The following is an 18996-nucleotide window of genomic DNA, read 5'->3' on the forward strand; positions in this document are numbered from 1 at the left end:
ATTACTAATCCCTACACTGTAAATTACAAGTCAGCAATTTTACAATGTAATAATTCTTCTGGTATCATTCATCCAAGAAACTCAAAGTGCTTTATAAACATATCATTAATCCTACATGAAAAGGATCCCCATCTCCTATTTATAGAGAACCCTTCTGCTCCCATGCTAGCTAGAGATGGAGAAGAAAGTCAAGAGGTACAACTCAGCTTAGTCTCACCTGCCGATGCCTTTCCAAACTAGTACTTCCTCTGTGAACACCTTACATCTAAGACCACAGAGTTCAAAGCTATAGAACTTCAGCTAATTTCAACTCTGGGTGCAAAGTAGGAGGGTGGATCTCTCCAAGGCGATCTCTTCCCCACATCTAAAACCATGGAGTTCAGAGAGAGAGAATTCAGTGGGATAGTTGGTCTTTTCCAGGAGACAATGATTCAAAATACATAAGGTGATCCACAGCCATCTAAGAAAATGCCACTGCCCCCCTTCATTTGCAGAAAGGTTGCTCTCGGGAATGAAGAGGAAAATTTTCAATAAGATTTTGCTGGAATCTATAAAGGCCAGTGGTGAGGAACCCAAATCCTGTTGAAAACAGATATAAGAGGAATTCAGTCAGTGACACCTGATTTATATCATATCACTAGTATAAGATGATACAGGAATGGTTAGATAATCATTTCTCTGAAAAGACCTGGTGTTTTTCACACACTCAAAGCTCAATATGGGTCAGCAATGTGATATGGCAACCAAAAACCCTCATAAGATCTTGGGCAGCATTAAGAGAGGAATAGCTTCTAGGTAGAAGGGAAGAGAGGAAGATATTCTCACATCTTCAGGACTACATTAAGTTCTTGGCACCACAGTTTGAAAAGAATATTGATAAACCAGACATCATCTAATGAAGGGCAACTATGGTGAAGGGTCATGAGCCCATGCCATATAAGGATCACTTGAAAGAATTAGGGATGGTTGTCCTGGGGAAGGAGGCAGTAAGGTGGTCAGCGGACAGAGCACTGGGCCTGAAATCAGGAAGACCTGAGTTCAAACCTAGCCTAAGACGCTTGCTAGCTGTGTGACCCTGGGTAAGTAACTTAACCTGTGTTTGCTTACTCCACTGGAGAAAGAACTGGGAAATGGGAAACCACTCTAGTATCTTTGCCGAGAAAACCCCATGGATAACTATGGTCTACTAGTCACAAAGAGTCTGACGTGACTGAATAACAATCCTGGAGAAGAGAAGGTTCAGATAGAACATGATAGCTATATTCCAGTGCCTGAATGATAATCATGTGGAAGAAGGATGAGATTTTGTTCCAGTTGGCCCCAGAAGACAGTATTAAATCCTTGGGTAGACATTGTAAAGAGGTAAATTTGGGCCTGATGTAACAACAAACCTCCTAACAGTAAGACTTAAAATGGCTGCCTTGGGAAGCAGTGGGCCCCCTCTCACCAGAGACCTTCAAGTAAAGATGGCATGGCCATTTGTGTTGGTGTTTGGAGGGATTCTTTTCAGCTATGGGTTGGACTAGATGGAAGAAGGCCCCTTCTTCCCTTGAGATTCTCTAAAATGATTCTCTTAACAATAGGATATGAAAACCATAGATCTGTCTCCCCTTCCTCTGCTTTCCATTATTGCCCTTATCATTCTATTTCTGGCTTTTCTACTTGGATGCCGTTCTTCCTGAGGCAAGTAATTCACATTGTGGACCTTCCTCTTCACAGAGCGGCAGGAAGTCACATTCTGTAGCTAACCATTGAGAGCTACTATGAGAAAGAACAAACAGAATCCATTCTGCCCTGTTGAGTTCTTATTCTTATATAGGAGTTTTTGCTCAAAGTCCTACAATATTGTTGCCCTACAATAAGTGTTGCTCTTACACTCCTAAAGTATAGTAGCTGTGACCAAAAGACACTATTCTTCAAAGAGAAAATCAGGTTTACTGATCCATATTTAGGAAAGTTGTATTGGGGGGTGTGTGTGTGTGTGTGTGTGTGTGTGTGTGTGTGTGTGTGTGTGTGTAATTTTTTTTAAAGAGTATAAAGTTAGCAGCCACTGGATGTCACTGATTCTCCATATGAAAGCATTAGATCTAGCATATCTATAGCAGTCAAGAGCACATCTCACAAAAAAACAGGCTAAAATCAATTCATCTCAGAAAAAAAAAAGCTATCCTCCAAAATGATATCCCTGCCAAGTTTTGGGTTTTTTCCCCATCTAGCAGTACAGTTCTGCAGATGTATGAAAACAGCAAAAATATTAATCCCAGGACACTAAAGAACTATCGAAGATTAGACATCATTGATATTAATTTTTCACAAAATTGGTAAAACTGTGCCCATTTTAGAGACAAGTAAACAAGTCACAGTGAGGTAAAATGATTGGTCAAGTAAGTCAAAGACAGAAACAGACTAGAATTAATTTTTTAAAAATTTGTTTCCTATTGATTTTAAGTTACAGTCCCACCCCCACCCCCACATCTGCCCTGAAAGTAACAGAGGACACATTTCCCACAGTTTTATTCTTATATATACCCCAAAATGAGGCAATGCATCTTTAAGAGAGAGAAGTATTTTGATGAAGTTTCATCAACAATTCCTGTGAATTTTGTCTTGTTTCGTGTGTCTCCTCAGCCACGTTATTTAGATAAGCTTGTCTCTGACATACCACTTTTCAAAACATTTTGTTTTACCAAACCAAACCTCTCTTACATTAACAAATGATTTTTTAAGTACAGTACAGCATATGACCTAAAAGCACAAGGGCTTGTCCTGTCCTTTCTGGGTAGAGGTCAGCCCCTAGGCAATTCCCTGTCCAGAAAGAGAAATAAACATCTGCAGCCTCCTTCTCAATCCATCCCCATTTGGAAGGTTTCCCAAGGAAACCTTTGGCCACCAGACCAGGCTCTGTAGGTTACCCTTAAGCCTGATATTTGGTCGCTCCAGGTCTCTGGTTGGAGGTCTGATTACTGGTGGTCTCTTTCCTGGTTTCCATAATGGGGGGTCTTTCCCTCCACTTTATGCTGCCACCACCCTGGTGTAAACTCTCATCATCTCATGTCCGGATTCCTGCAATTGCCTGATGGGTCTGCCTGCCACAATTCTCTCCCCGTTACAATCCATTATCCACTCAACTTCCAGAGTGATCTTCCTAAAGTGTAGGTCTGACCCATGTTACCCCTTTTCTCAGTCAATTCCAGCAGTTACCTATTACCTCCAGAATCAAATTTAAATATAAAACCCTCCATTTGGCTTTTAAAACTCTTCATACCTGGCCTCTTCCCCTATCTCCAGGCTTCTCATACTTTGCTTTTCTCTTTACACTCTATAATCCAGTAACACCGGCCTTCTTGACATTCCTCATACACAACACTCGATCTCTCAAAATCTGTACCTTTTCAATGGCTGGCTGTCATGACCGGAACATCTCCCTCCTCACTTCTGCCTCCTGGCTTCCCTGGTTATGTGCTAGATTCAGCTCAAATCTCACCTTCAGCAAGAGGCTTGCTCTCCATCCTCCATTCCTCACTGCAAGTACCTTCCCTCTGAAATGATCACCCATTTATGGTACACTTATTTTTATACATACATAGTGGTTTTATGTTATCTCCCCCATTATAAGCACCTTGAAGGCAGGGATCAATCATACCCCTATCCCCACCACTTAGCAAAGTGCCTCAAACATATTAAGTGTTTAGCAAATGCTTGTTGACTTATTTACTTTCAGGGGACTTTTGTTATAGTGGGAAAAGCCCTGGATTTGGAATCAGAAAGCCAAGATTCAAGCGCCAGCTTTGCTATTTGCCAAATGCACAAAACTGTGGAATTCACGTTGATTCTCTGAACCTCAGTTTCCTCATAAATGAAGAAAATGAAGGAATTTAACTAGATGCTTTCTACGGTCTCCGATAGCTCAGAATCTTTTGATGTTAAAGTCAATCACCTGTCTTTTCTCTCCCCATGGGATTATTCATTCTTTCACTGTCCTCCTCTTTGTCTCCCTGTCCCTTTCCTTCAGCCTCCTTCTATTCTCTCAATTTCCCTCCTACACTCATCACCTACGTCTTTCAAAACTCCAGTGCAATTATAAGAATTTTTTTTCTTTCTTTTTCTTTCTTCTTTCCTTTCTTCCTCTTTTTTCTTTCTTTTTTCCTAGTTCTTTATTCATTTATTAAATCATTCATTTAATCATTTTTATCCATTCATTCATTCATTTACTTATATATTCATTCTTTTTTTGTTTGTTTGTTTGTTTGTTTTGGTCTAGGCTGGTGATTGTATTGGTATGGAGAAATCCTGGTGTAGAAATTTCTTCTGCCTCTCCGGGATGAGTAACTCATTGATAATTTCCACTCATAGAAAGTTGCCCAAGTCACTGAAAGGTTAATTGAGTTGTCCATATGCCAATATATACCAGAGATAGGACTTTAACTCAATGCTTACCTTAAGTATTCCAAAGAGTAAAATTTTGCCACACATGTCCCTCTCAAATCACTTCTTTTTTCCTCTACATTCTCCCCAATCTTATTCTTTCACCATCAATTGCCAGTCACTATTTCTTCCTCTAGTTCCTTTAATGCAAACTGGGGCAAACTTTAACTGGGGCCTTAAACTTGGACTTTTTAAATTTTATTTTGATAACTATATTTCAATGTAATTAGTTTCCTTTGTAATGCCATGTATTTTATTTTATGCATTGAAAAACATTATTCTGAGAAGGGGTTCATAGGCTTTGCCAGGCTGCCAAAGGGGTACATAATGCAAAAAAAAAGCTAAGAACCACTGTTTTAGAGAGAATGAAAATTTATAAGGAGAAAGATAATACAGAAATAACATCATTCAGTCACCTAATAATAAAAATCAAAATAATACTAGAAAGGGTACAAATCATAAATTTAGAATGGATCTTAGAGATCGTCAAACCCAATACACACAGGGGAGGTAGGTGATGCGGTAGACACAACATCTAATGATAAAAATCAAAATATACTGCAAAGGTAACATTCCGATTAATTAACGAGAATTTATTAAGTACCTACTATGTACTGGGGATGAAAAGACAAAAAAAAACTGAAATAGTCACAGCTCTTAAGGCTATCCTATATTCTAATTATCCACAGTTATAGTTCCTGCTAATGAAAAGGAAAAAATGGACAGGGTACCTTCAGAGCAATAATAATAAATGACATCCATATCATGCTTTAAGGTTTGAAAGCTCTTTGAATATACAGTCTTATTTAAAAGATCATAAATTCAGAAGGGATCTTAGAGATCATCAAATCCAACACACACAGTGGATACAGCAATCAGGAAGACTCATCTTCATGAGTTCAAATTCAACCTCAGATACTTACTAGCTGTGTGATCCTGGGCAAGTTACTTGACCCTGTTTGACTCAGTTTCCTCATCTGTAAAATGAGCTAGAGAAGGAAATTGCCAACTACTCTAGTATCTTTACCAAGAAAAACCCGAATAGGGTCAGAAAGAGATGGACACAACTGAAAAAACAACTGAACAACAACCAAAAAAACCCAACCTGCTCATTTTATAGATGAAGAACTCAAAAGAATGATTTGTCCAAAGTAGAAAAGCTGGTAAGGTAAACACAGACCCTCTGACTCAAAATCTTACACTCTTGTTACTGTTTTAAGTTCTCTCATATAGTAGATCTACATAATAACCTTGCAGGATAAGCTCCACAGGTATTATTGTTCCTATTTTAGAGATGAGGAAATTGAAGCTCAGAGAAGTTAAGTGACTTACCTAGGGTCACACAGCAAATGGAAGAGGTGGGATTCTAGCTCCTGACTGTATTTCTAGCACTCCTTCTTTAAAAAAAAAAAAAAGTTTTATTGATGCTCTTTTTCTCCAGTGACCTTTCCTTTCCCCTCCTGCAGTTTCCCCCCTTAACAAAAGAGTCCTTCACAATGAAGAAATACAGTTAAGCAAACAAATCACTAATTGGCCATCTTCTGTCTTGTCTTCACCACTTAATTCTTTCACTGTACCAGTAATTGATTTCAACATCTAAAAATACCTAGGAGAGAAACCAGAAATTAGCCCAGAGACAATGACAATCATTAACTCATATCATAATATGGCTCATATCTCACCAAATGCCTATTCTAAAAAAAAAATTATTGCACAATAAGAAATAATGAACAGGGGACAGCTAGGTGGTGCAGCGGATAGAGCACAGCCCTGAAGTCAGGAGGACCTGAGTTCAAATGCGACCTCAGACCAAACACTTGACCCTTACTAGCTATGTGACCCTGGGCAAGTCACTTAGCCCCAGTTGCCTTAAAAAAAAAAAAAAAAAAAAGATGAGCAGGCACATTTCAGAAAAACCTGGAAAGACTTGTATGAATTGATGCAAAGTAAAATGAGCAGAACCAAGAAAACATTGTACACAGTAACAGCTACATCATGTGATAGTCAACTATGAATGACAGCTCTTCTCAGCAATACAATGGTTCAAGACAATTACAAAGGACTCATGATGGAAAATGCTATCCACATTCAGATAAAGAACTGATGGACTCTGAATGCAAATCAAAGCATGCTTTTTTCACTTATTTTATTTTTTTCATGTTTTTTTTTCCCTTTTTGACTCTTCATTCACAACTGTGACTAATATGGAAATATGTTTTATATGATATATATATGATATATATATATGTCATATACATATATAACCTATATCAAATTGTTTATCATTTTAGGAAGAGGGGGAAGGAGAGAGGAAAGGAGGGAGAAAACTCAAAATCCTGTAAAAATAAATACCAAATTTTTCTATACATATAATAGGAGGGAAATGCTATTAACAAAAGAATTCTTCTGTAGGTTAAAGGATATGAATGGCTTAGCTCTTTTGATATTTAGTTCTCTTTCAAACAGATGAGAGGCAAAGCAGATGGAGAGCTGTCCTTGGAGCTAGGAAGACCTGGGTTCAATTCACACTCGGCACATATTGGCTGTGTGACCCTGAGCATATCACATAAACTCTCAGTGGTAGCTTTCTAAGCTTGTAAGTTCCAGAGGAGGAGTCCACTTGTGTTGGTAGAGAGAATTTCCACATCCAGGAATTCCCTGTACTAATGAAATCACACCCTGAGAGTTCCCTACACCAATATGCCAGTTACCAAGCAAATGATGCTCACAGAAGTCCTGACTTTGCTTTGCCAACAGAGCTAAATCAGAGACTTTTCCCCAGTGGTGTTAATGAATGAACAAAGGAAAAGCATTCATTGAGTACTTACTATGTGCCAAGCACTGTGCTAAGTGCGAAGATAGATAGTGCAGTCTCCTTTTATTCCTGCCAAGCGAGTTCAAAGAGGAAGCCAGCTTTGATGTATCTCCCAGTCCCATGTCTCTCACAGCTATTTTCCTCATCTTTACTTTCCTGTTTCTACCAAAAGGTAAAAGTCTTCTTTTCCTGTTCTGTGGTCTCTCATGGGTACCCTGGTCTCCTTGGTTCAATGCTCAGGACTGGTGACTTTGCAGATCTAAGCCTATCATTTTTCCCATGGAAGCTGCCAAGCTAAGCTATGATTTCATTGAATTTTGAAACAAGAGTGTTCTGAAATACAGAGCTTGCTCCCCAAACCACCCTAGTACCAGCTGCAACTCTCACAGACTGAAAAATCCTTTCATTGTGTCTCCCTAAATTCCTAAGATCAGGATGCAACAGAGATCTGGCCTTTCAGTGGCATCAGAAATGTCACATGGAGGCAAGCCCCCCCCAAATTCAAATTTTCAGTGCCCATGAGCAGTGTCTAAGGTTTGTAAATAGCACAGTAAATAACATTGACAATAACAACAGAGATACAGAAAAATCACTAGCCCAAGAACAAGGAAGTCTGGGTTTAATATAGGTTCTGTCACTAAATGGCATGTGAATTTATACAAACCTTATAGCCTCTGTGGACCTCAGTTTGCTCATCTGTAAAATGAGAAGTTTGGACTGGATTTCTCAGGTCCCTTACAGCTCTAACAACCTTTCTTCTGTCACGAACCCCTTTGTCAGTCTTGTGAAACCTACAGACTCTTTCTCAGAATAACATTTTAAAATATAGAAAAGACTTCATGTTACAAAGGAAACCAATTATGTTGAAATAAAATTTTATGTATATTTTAAAGTTCATGAATTCCTAGTGAGGAACTTCTGCTTTAAGATACAGTTGTTATCCCAGTTTTCTTCTCTTCTACTTATTACATCATCTTTACTTATTGTTATATTACTTATTATATTACCTTTACTTAGGAAAAAATAATATACCTGACCCTGTTATCTTGAGTGTATATACACACCTGCTTAGCACATGGCTATCTGTACCTCATCTTTCCTCTCCTCAATTCAATTCTACAAACATTCCTGAAGCTCCTCTCTCATGCCACCCATAGGAGTTAGCACTAGGCACATAAAGATGAGAATGAAAATAGTCCTGGACCTCAAAGGGCTTATAATCTACTGAAAGGAAACAGATAAGTAAATACAAAGTCATTTCAGAGGGGTTGGATTGCTGACACCTGGCAGTGGGGTGGGAGGAGGGACACTGTAAATCAGGAAAAGCCTAGTAAAATAGGAAACACATAGATACTGGGAGAGAAAAAAGAAATGAGAACTCAGAAAAAAAAGTTGTCATTTTATGAAAATTAAGAGCTACCCTATACAAAGTCTGGCAAATTATTATAAGAATAAAAATGGCAGGTATGCATGATACTCAATTTACCATATTACTCTGAGGCTCTTTTCTCTCTCCTCTTCTAATGAAGGGTTTTCCCCTCTATCTCATAGCAAACCACACAAAACAGACCACTTACTAGTATGAGTCTGGTTAAGTTATTTTGCCCACTCTTATCGAAGGCTAACCTCTCTACTTGTTCTACTCATCCTGTTCCATCCTATCTCCTCCAATAGATTGCCCCCGCTGTGATTTCCACTCTTTCTCTTGTTTTCAATCTCTCCCTTTCTACTGTCTCCTTTCCAACTGCCTACAAACATGTCCATGTCTCCCCTAACCTGAAAAAACCCTTACTTGATCCTTCCATTCCCACTAACTCTCCTCCTATGTCTCTTCTTCTTTTGTAACTAAATTCCTTAAAAAGGCTGTCTACAACAGGCATCTCCACTTTCTCTCCTCTCACTCTTTTCTTAACCCCTTACCTTCTGACCTTATCATTTCACCAAAACTGCCCTCCAAAGTTACCAGTGATCTCTTAGTTGCCAAATCAAATTACTTTTTCTCAATCCTCATTCTCCTTGACCTCTCTGCAGCTTTTGACACCTGACCACTCTTTCCTCCTTGATACTCTTTTCTCTTTAGGTTTGTGGGACACCACTCTGCTCATTTTCCTCCTATCTCTTCTGATTCTCCTTTTATTTACTGATCCCTCCTCTTCTGTCTCCTTTGCTGGAGCCTCCTTCAGATCACACCCTCAGAGTTCCATCACTGGCCCTCCCTCTTCTCCCTATATACTACTTCACTTGGTGATCTCTTCAGCTCAGTGGATTTAATTACCATTTCGATGGTAATGATCCTCAAATCTCCCTTTTCTACTCCCCTCCTTAATAAAAGTAAATGATTCCCTATCACCTCCAAGAGCAAATGCAAAATGCTCTTTTTGGCATTCAAAGCCCTTCATAATCTAGCCCCTTCATCTCTTTCCAGTCTTCTTATGCCTTACTCCCCAATATATCCTCTTCAGTCCAGCAACACTGGCCTCCTGGATGTTCCAGGAACAAGAAGCTGCATCTCTCATCTCTGACCATTCTCTCTGGGTGTCCCTCATTTCTGGAATGCTTTCCTTTCCTGCTCAGACTACTAACCTCCCTGGCCTTCTTTAAGTCCCAACTAAATTCCCACCTTCTACAGGAAACCTTCCCTAACTCCTCAATTCTAGTGCCTTCTCTCTGTTAATTATTTCCTATTTATAAATGGCGTATAAAGCTTACTTTGTATAGATTTGTGTATATGTTGTGTCCTTCATTTGATTGTAAGCTCCATAAGGACAGATAATTACTGTCTTTTACCTCTTTTTGTCTCCCCAGCACTTAGCACAGTGCCTAGCACAAGAGTAAGCATTTCATAAATGTTTATTGATTGAATGATTGATCTTCAGTTTCCCTATCTGTAAAATGAGAGTCTTAGACTAGATGATCCCTAAGCCTTCATCCCCGCTCTATATACCCAAAGGATCTGTGATTTAATCAGCTAGGAGTGACTTAGTAGATAAAATCCTAGAGAATTGCCTGAGGCACATAAAGGTTAAGTGACTTGCCTCTGATAACAGATTTAAATGAAGGTCTTCTAAGCTAAATCTTAGCCCTAGTCACTACATTCTGCTGCCTCTATAGGAATCAAACTCTTTGGGAGTGTAGGATACACCATTGCCTGTAAGAAAGGGAAATTAATTAATTACAACACTAAATTAGGAGGAAATTAGGCAGTATAGTGGATAGAGTATTGGAGTCTGGAAGCTGTGAATTCATATACTCTCAGACACTTAATAGCTGTGTGACCCCAGGCAAGTCACTTAACCTCTTTCAGATTCAGTTGCCTTACTGATAAAATAGGGATTATAATACCTTCCCCATAGAACTGATATGAGGAACAAATTGTATGTATGTATGTGTGTATATATGCATGTATGTGTGTACATATATACACTTTTATATATATATACACAAGTGTATATTTATATACACACATACACACATGTGTATATATATGTATATATAACTTTGCAAACCTTAAAATGCTCTATACATGTTAGCTAATATTATGATTATTATTAATCTGGAGTAGAGTGGAAGGCATACAGAAATACTTGAATAAAATTTTTGCAAGGGTAATCTTCAGAATGCCATCACATTTGTAATTCACATAAAAATTTTACAAATTTGTGAAGTTTTCCAAAGCTGCAAAACATCAGCTTATGAAAGAACATGAAAGTTGAGCTACCCTCAGAGAATGCTGAAGAAAGAGTCCAATCCTTTGAAAAGGATTTTGGGAAACATGGTATAAGAGAAATATCTTCTCTGTCCTTACATTGGAGTATTTACTGTGAGGGTCAGCTTTGAGATAATTCCTAACGGGAACATCACCCATTAACAAGGTATAGTCTGCTCTCTGAGGTAGACTTCAGAGTTAAGTACACTACAAAAGAGATCGTGATGTTGAGATAGTCAATACTTTGGATGAACAATTTCTCCAAGATAAATAACATGATGATCTGTCCTAGAAGTCAGTAATTCTGGGCATGTATGGCATGTGAAGAAGACATGCCAAGACCACCATCTGAGATGTCACCACCTTTGTCTTACCTATCATGTTATTTCTATTCATCTCACCAGGCTCACCTTCCCTCTGACATCTTTACACAGGCAGAAGAATGGGGAGAGCCATTGGTCCTACAATTTGTGCCATAAAAAGAACATTATACTAAAATTTTTTCATATCACTATTGATAGCTTTGATTTCTTCTTTTAAAAACTGCCTGTTCACTCTGAGGTACTACTTCACACCTATCATATTGGCTAATATGACAAAAGAAAAAAAAGAAAAATGGAGAGGATAATAAAAATGTTAGAGAGGATATGGAAAAACTGGGACATTAGTGCACTGTTGGTAGATCTGTAAACTGATCCAACCATTCTGGAGAGCAATTTGGAACCGTGCCAAAAGGACTATAAAACTGCGCCATAATCTTTGATCCAGCAATACCACTGCTAAGCCTATATCCCAAAGATATAAAAAGGGGGGGAGAAGGACCTATTTTTACAAAAATATTTATAGCAGAACTTTTTGTGGTGACTTATAATTGAAAATTGAAGGGATGCCCATCAATTGGGGAATGGCTAAATAAGCTGTGGGACATGACTGTAATGGAATGTTATTGTGCTATAAGAAATGAAAAGGGGACAAAGTCAAGATGGTGGGTAAAGGCACAGACTTGCCTGAGCTCTCCCCCAAACTCCTCTAAATACCTTTAAAAAATGACTCTAAACAAATTCTAGAGCAGCAGAAGCTACGAAAAGACAGTGAAACAAATTTTCAGCCCAGGACAACTTTTAAGGTTGGCAGAAAAGGTCTGTTGCACCAGGGTGAGAAAGGAGCACAGTTTAGCACAAGCTGTGCCAGTATAGACCAGGCCCCAGCAAACATGGAGAAGGCCTTGGGGCCACTAAATCCCTGGCAGCAGTGGCAGTTTCCAGACCTCTAAGCCAATATACATCAAAGACAACTTGAAATGTCAGCAGGAAAGGTTGCTGTACCTAGGTGAGAGAGGAGCACAGGCCAGCACAGGCCGAGCCAGCACAGCCCCCACCACAGCCAACCAGGAGCAGGCCTTGGGAGTGACTGAATCAGCAGTAGCCGTGGCAGTGGCAGCGGCAGTAGCTGCTTCCAGAACTCTCAGCCCACAGACAGTAAGGGGGTTGAACAACTTGTCAGAAGGAGATTTCAGGAGTCTTTGTACTAGCACTGAGGCAGGACTCTGCTGCTTTGCCCATTCTCAGATCCGGGTCCCAGGTGGCAGTCCCAGGGCAAGGAAGAGCATAGCACACCAGAGCTTGTAGCCATAGTGGAGGGGGGACCCTTGTCATAGTTTTAGGGCAGAAAAGAGTGTTTGTGGTTGCTCACAGACCAGAGCACAGGTCAGGAGAGTAGTAAACACCTCTCCTTAGATCATACCACCTTGGAAGAACTGAAAACTGACAGGTCCACAGAAGTATCTCTGAAAACAGCTGCACAAAACCCCTGAAGTTTGGGACAGTGGGCTTTTCACCCTGGAAGCAGAGCCCTACTTTTAAGAAAGAATTAAAAACCAACTAATAGGCTGAGAAGATGAGCCATCAACAGGGGGAAAAAAAACAACTCTGACTATTGTGGTGACAAGGAAGATCAAAATACACACTCAGAAGAAGACAACAAAGTCAAAGTTCCTAAATCCAAAGTCAACAAGAAAAATATGAAGTGGTCTCAGGCTATAAAAGAAGAGCTCAAGAAGGATTTTGAAAATCAAGTAAGAGATGTAGAGGAAAAATTGGGAAGAGAAATGAGAGTGATTCAAGAACGAGTCAACATTGAACAATGAAAAATGAGTCAATAGCTTGCTAAAGAAGACACAAAAAACACTGAAGAAAATAACACCTTAAGGTGATAAATGGTAGGACAAATGGTTAAAGAGGTCCAAAAGTCAATGAGGAGAAGAATGCCTTAAAAAGCAGAATTGGCCAAATGGAAAAGGAGGTCCAAAAGCTCACTGAAGAAAATGATTCCTTAAAAATTAGAAAGGAGCAAATGGAAGCCAATGACTTTATGAGAGATCATGAAACAATAAAACAAAACCAAAAGAATGAAAAAATAGAAGACAATGTGAAATATCTCATTGGAAAAACAACTGACCTGAAAAATAGATCCAGGAGAGATAACTTAAAACTTATTAGACTATCTGAAAGCCATGATAAAAAAAAAAAGCATAGACATCATCTTTCAAGAAATTATCAAGGAAAACTGCCCTGAAAGTCTAGATCCAGAGGGTAAAATAGAAAATTAAAGAATCCACCAATCACCTCCTGAAAGAGATCCCCAAAGGAAAACCCCTAGGAATATTATAGCCAAATTTCAGAGTTCCCAGGTCAAGTAGAAATGATTGCAAGCAGCCAGAAAGAAACAATTCAAGTATGGTGGAGACACAGTCAGGATAACACAAGATTTAGCAGCGTCCACATTAAAGGATCAGAGGGCTTGGAATGTGATATTCTGGAGGGCAAAGGAGCTAGAATTACAACCAAGAATCACTTACTCAGCAAAGCTAAGTTTAATTCTTCAGGGGGAAAATTGGACATTCAGTGAAATAGAGGACTTTCAAGCATTCTTAATGAAAAGACCAGAGCTGAATAGAAAATTTGACTTTCAAATACAAGACTCAAGAAAAACATAAAAAGGTAAAAAGGAAATGGAAATCATAAGAGACTTAATGAGTTTAAACAGTTCACATTCCTACATGAGAAGATGATATTTGTAAGTCATAAGGCCTTTCTCATTATTAGGTAGTTAGAAGGAGCACTTATAGATAGAGAGCACAGGTGTAAGTTGATTATGAAAGGATGATATATAAACAATAAAATTAAGGGTTGAGAGAGGAACGTACTGGAAAAAAGAGAAAGGGAGAGGTAGAATGGGGTAAATTATCTCACATGAGGCAAGAAAAAGCTTTTGTAGTGGAGGAGAAGAACAGGGAGGTGAAAGAGAGTTAGTGAACCTTACTCTCATCAGAATTGGCTTGAAGAGGAAATAACATACACACTCAATTGGGTATAGAAATCTATCTTACTTACCCTACAGGAAAGCAGGAAGGGGAAGGGGATAAAAGAAGGGGGAGTGATAGAAGGGAGGGCAGATTTGGAGAGGGGATAGTCAGAACAAAACACTTTTGAGGAGGGACAGGGTGAGAGGAGAGAGAAAATAGAATATATGGTGGGGAGTGGGAGCATAGGATGGTGGGAAATACAGTTAACAATAGTAACTATGAAAAAAGTATGAAGTAAGTTTCTCTGATAAAGGACTCATTTCTCAAACATATAGAAAAGTGAGTCAAATTTATAAAAATAAGACCCATTCCCCATTTGATAAATGATCAAAAGATATGATCAGTTTTCAGATGAAATAATCAAAGCTATCTATAGCTATATGAAAGAAATACTATAACTCACTATTGACTGGAGAAATGCAAATTAAAACAATTCTGAGGTACTACCTCATACCTATTAGATTGGCTAATAGGACAGAAAAGGTAAGTGACAAATGTTGGAGGGGATGTGGTAAAAATGAGATTTTAATGCATTGTTGGTTGAGTTGTGAACTGATTCAACCATTCTGTAGGGCACTTTGGAACTATGCCCAAAGGGCTATAAAGACCATACATACCCTTTGACCCTGCAATACTACTACTAGGTCTATATCCCAAAAGAGATTAAAAAACAAAAAGGAAAAGGACCTATATGTACTAAAATATTTATAGCAGCTCTTCTCTGGAGGTAAAAAATTAAAAGTTGAAGGGATACCCATCAATTGGGGAACGGCTAAACAAGTTATGGTATGTGATTATGATGGAATACTATAGTGCTGTAAGAAATGATGAGCAGAATGCTCTCAGAAAAACCTGGAAAGACTTGCATGGGCTAATGCAAAGTGAAATATACCCTGTACAAAGTAACAACAATATTGTAAGATGATCAACTGTGAATGACGTAGCTATTGTTAGCAATACATTGATCCAAGACAACTCTGAAGGACTTATGATGAAAAATGCTATTCATCCCCAGAGAAAGAAGTGATAGTATCTGAATACAGACTGAAGCATACTTTTTTAAACTTTATTTATTTTTCTTGAGCTTTTTTCTTGTCTATGTTTTCTTTCACAACATGACCATTATGAATGTTTTGCATAACTACCTATGTATAACCTATATTGAATTGCTTGCCATCTCAATGAGGGGGGTAGGGAGGGAGAAAGGGAGAGACCTTTAGAATGCAAAGTTTTAAAAATAGATGTTAAAAATTGTTTTTATATGTAACTGGGGGAAATAAAATACTAAATAAAAGCTGAAGGAAAAAAAAGAAATGACAAGCAGGATGTTTTCAGAAAAACCTGGAAAGATTTAAATGAACTGTTGCAAAGTGAAGTGGATAGAACCAGGAGAACATTGTACACAGTAACAGCACCATTGTATGATAAAGAACTGGGAATGATTTAGCTATTTCAGCAATACAATGATCCAAGAGAATCCCAAAGGACTAATGATGAAGCATACAATCCACCTCCAGAGAAAGAACTGATATTGTTTGAATACAGACTAAAGCATGCTATTTTTCACTTTCTTTCTTTCATTGTTTTTCTTTTATTTGAATCTTCTTGTACAAAACAACTAATGTGGAAATGTTTTACATGATTGCACATGCATAACGTATATCTGATTCTTGCAGCCTCAGGGAGGGGGGGAGGGGATGGGAAGGAGGAAGGGATAGAATTTGGAACTCAAAAATTGGGGAGAAATAAAATATATTATTTTAAAAAGAATCAGTAGAACTTTTATTTCATTAAAACAAAATCCGTCAGTTAACTAGGGCAGACGTAGGAAGAGGAATAAAACTTCCTGTTCATATCCTTTGATTAATTATCAGTTGGGGAATGGCTCTTATTTTTATGAATTTCACTCAGTTTGCTATATAATTCAGAAAGAGACCTTTATTAGGGAAGCTTGATATACATTGCCCCCCCCCCGCCCCATGGCCCCACCCAGTTTCCTGCTTTCCTTCTAATTTTGACTGAATAGGTTTTGTTTACATAAAAATTTTTAATTTAATGTAATCAAAATTATCCATTTTACCTCCTGTGATCCTTTCTCTCTCTTATTTATAAATGATGAATTAGTTTTCTTGGGAAAAAATTATAATTGGTTTCCTTTGTAATTTTATGTATTTTATTAATTTAACATATTATTCTGAGAAGCGGTCCAGAGGTTTCATTTGACTCCCAAAAGGGTCTGTGACACAAAAAGGTCGACAACTCCTGCATTGGTATGCGAAGGTACTCTTGTAGCCTTTGAAACCAAACCAACCTGAAACGCTCAAGTATAAATGACGAGCCCAAGAGTACGGTCACCCCTGGATAAGAACATAGGGTCAGTTTGAAAAAATTAGAAATAAACATTCAAATTCAGTCTGGGGATTAGATAGGGTTAAATTAAATGTTATTGGATAGCATGTGCTGATTAGTAAGATGGATGCCAAGGTACTCTTTGGACTTCATCTTATTTACAGAATCACATAATCTTAAACGTAAGAAGCTTCATCTGGATCTGAATGGAAATCATCCTTAACATGTTGTCATCTAGTTTTTTTCAGCTTGATCTTCATATACAATTATAAAATCCAATTTGGGATAATATTTGTTAAAGTTCATTGTTTTAGCAAATAATTTCCTATCAGAATCAAATTGTGAAAGTTGTAGGTTGCCAGAAAATTGCAGAAGGAAAGAACCTTAAACGGGCTGCCCAGCAGCATAAAACCAACTGTTCTGGAGGACCCCTTAGACATGTCCAAGGCCTCACCCACCATTCTAATTAAGTAGCATGCCCAAATAGCAAGTTCAAATTTTTAATTTCTAATAAACCTTCTGAATGTCAAATCTGTGTTAGTAATGACAAACCTCACACTGAGTAGCCAAAGGTAAAAGGGTAGCCAAAGCACTCATCTATTGTTTTCTAGCCCTGTAATTTTTGTGGTCTAGGCTGGTGATTTCAATAATGTGGGAAACTCCCAGTGTAGACACTGCAGATTGGCAACTTTTTTTTTTTTTTTTTTGCAATTTATAGTTTCAGAGAGGTGCTTGGGACACTCACAGGTTAAGCGACTTGCCCAGCATCACACAATTAGTATGCATCAGAGATAAGACTTAAACCCAGGCTCCTGACTCCAAGGCTAGCCCTCTTTCTACCACACTGTGCTATCTCTTGCCCTATAATAGAAAACATTAATTGCTAACATCTGATCAATAAACTTATGTGGCCTACTCAGCTTTCTTGTTTTGTTCCCTTTTTTCCATCCTATTATTCAATTTCCAATAAGTTCTGAAACTAGAAAAAATATTCTTGATTGGCACAATTAAAAGACTTGCTTTTGTCCCTTCTTCATTGCTAGGAAAAATGATGCAGATTTTTTGGGGGTAGGAATGGAGGGCAAGTGTGAGAAGTTTAAAAGGAGTAGGAAATTAAAATTAATAATAATAACAATAATCCCTAGTTAAATACTGAATGGCAGTAATTAAGAAGAATGAGTGGTCAGGCAAAGCATAAGAGTAAGAAAGACCAGATGAAAGTATGAGAATAGTCATATTATACTGACATATTGGTCCAACCTTTTTTTTTCTTCTTGATCCAATGGAGAATCACAATGTTGGAACTGGAAGGGACCTTAGAGTTCATTTAGTCCAATTGAGGCTCAGAGAAATGAATGCCTTGCCCAAAATCACAAGATGAGATAGACTTGAAAATTTAAATCTAATTCCAAGTCCTGGTCTTCATTCTATTATCATCATCATCATCATCATCATCATTATCATTATTATTATTATTATTATTATTATTAATTATCATCACTCCTGTGGTAATTATCTCAGGAAGAAAGGGACCTCACTATAATTAAAGTTAATTTTTTAAAAATAAATTTCTTAAATTATTGTTATACCAGCTAAAGCTTTTGTGTTCCGTTTCTATGTGTTGTTATCGTTAGATGACTTGAATTTGTCTTTGATTCTCAATAAGTTCCCCCAAAATAATACATCCTGCCTATGAACCAATTCTTAGATTTTTGTACATATTTCAAGAAACTCTCAGTGTCACTAAGAAGTAGTAGGTAAGAATGCATTATTAACATTTCCAAAGACCATTTTGTCCCTGGGGGAGTTAGTCTTGGTGCAAAAATCTCATACGAATTTTTCTCTGGAAGAATTTTAAGCATGTATCTAGTAAACCACATTTATAAACAAACTAATTGGGCTATTTAAAAATACTTTCCACCAAATTGATGGTTCTTTCATGTTGTTTTAATTACTTCTGCAGAAATTTATTGTGCGTGCTAAGCCCTACAAAGTCTCTGGCAGAAGAGAATCTTATTTTTATTTATTTAGTGTTTGTTTTTTTTAAACAAAAATTACAATATAGCTATAATCTACTGAGTTCAATTTTCCCCATATCTATGCAAACCCTTGCAATATGTAAAAAGTATGAGAGTGATAATGGGTAGGTGGGAAAAGGAGAGCTAGAATTAAAGATGAAGAAGACAATGGAGAAGATGAAGACCAAAGAAGATGAAAAAGGACAAGGAGCAGGAGGAGGAGAAGGAGGAGGAGGAGGAGGAGGAGGAGGAGGAGGAGGAGGAGGAGGAGGAGAAGAAGAAGAAGAAGAAGAAGAAGAAGAAGAAGAAGAAGAAGAAG

Source organism: Vombatus ursinus, unplaced genomic scaffold, assembly GCF_900497805.2.
Source record: "Vombatus ursinus unplaced genomic scaffold, bare-nosed wombat genome assembly UNPS02014784.1, whole genome shotgun sequence".
NCBI classification, from domain to species: Eukaryota; Metazoa; Chordata; class Mammalia; order Diprotodontia; family Vombatidae; genus Vombatus; species Vombatus ursinus.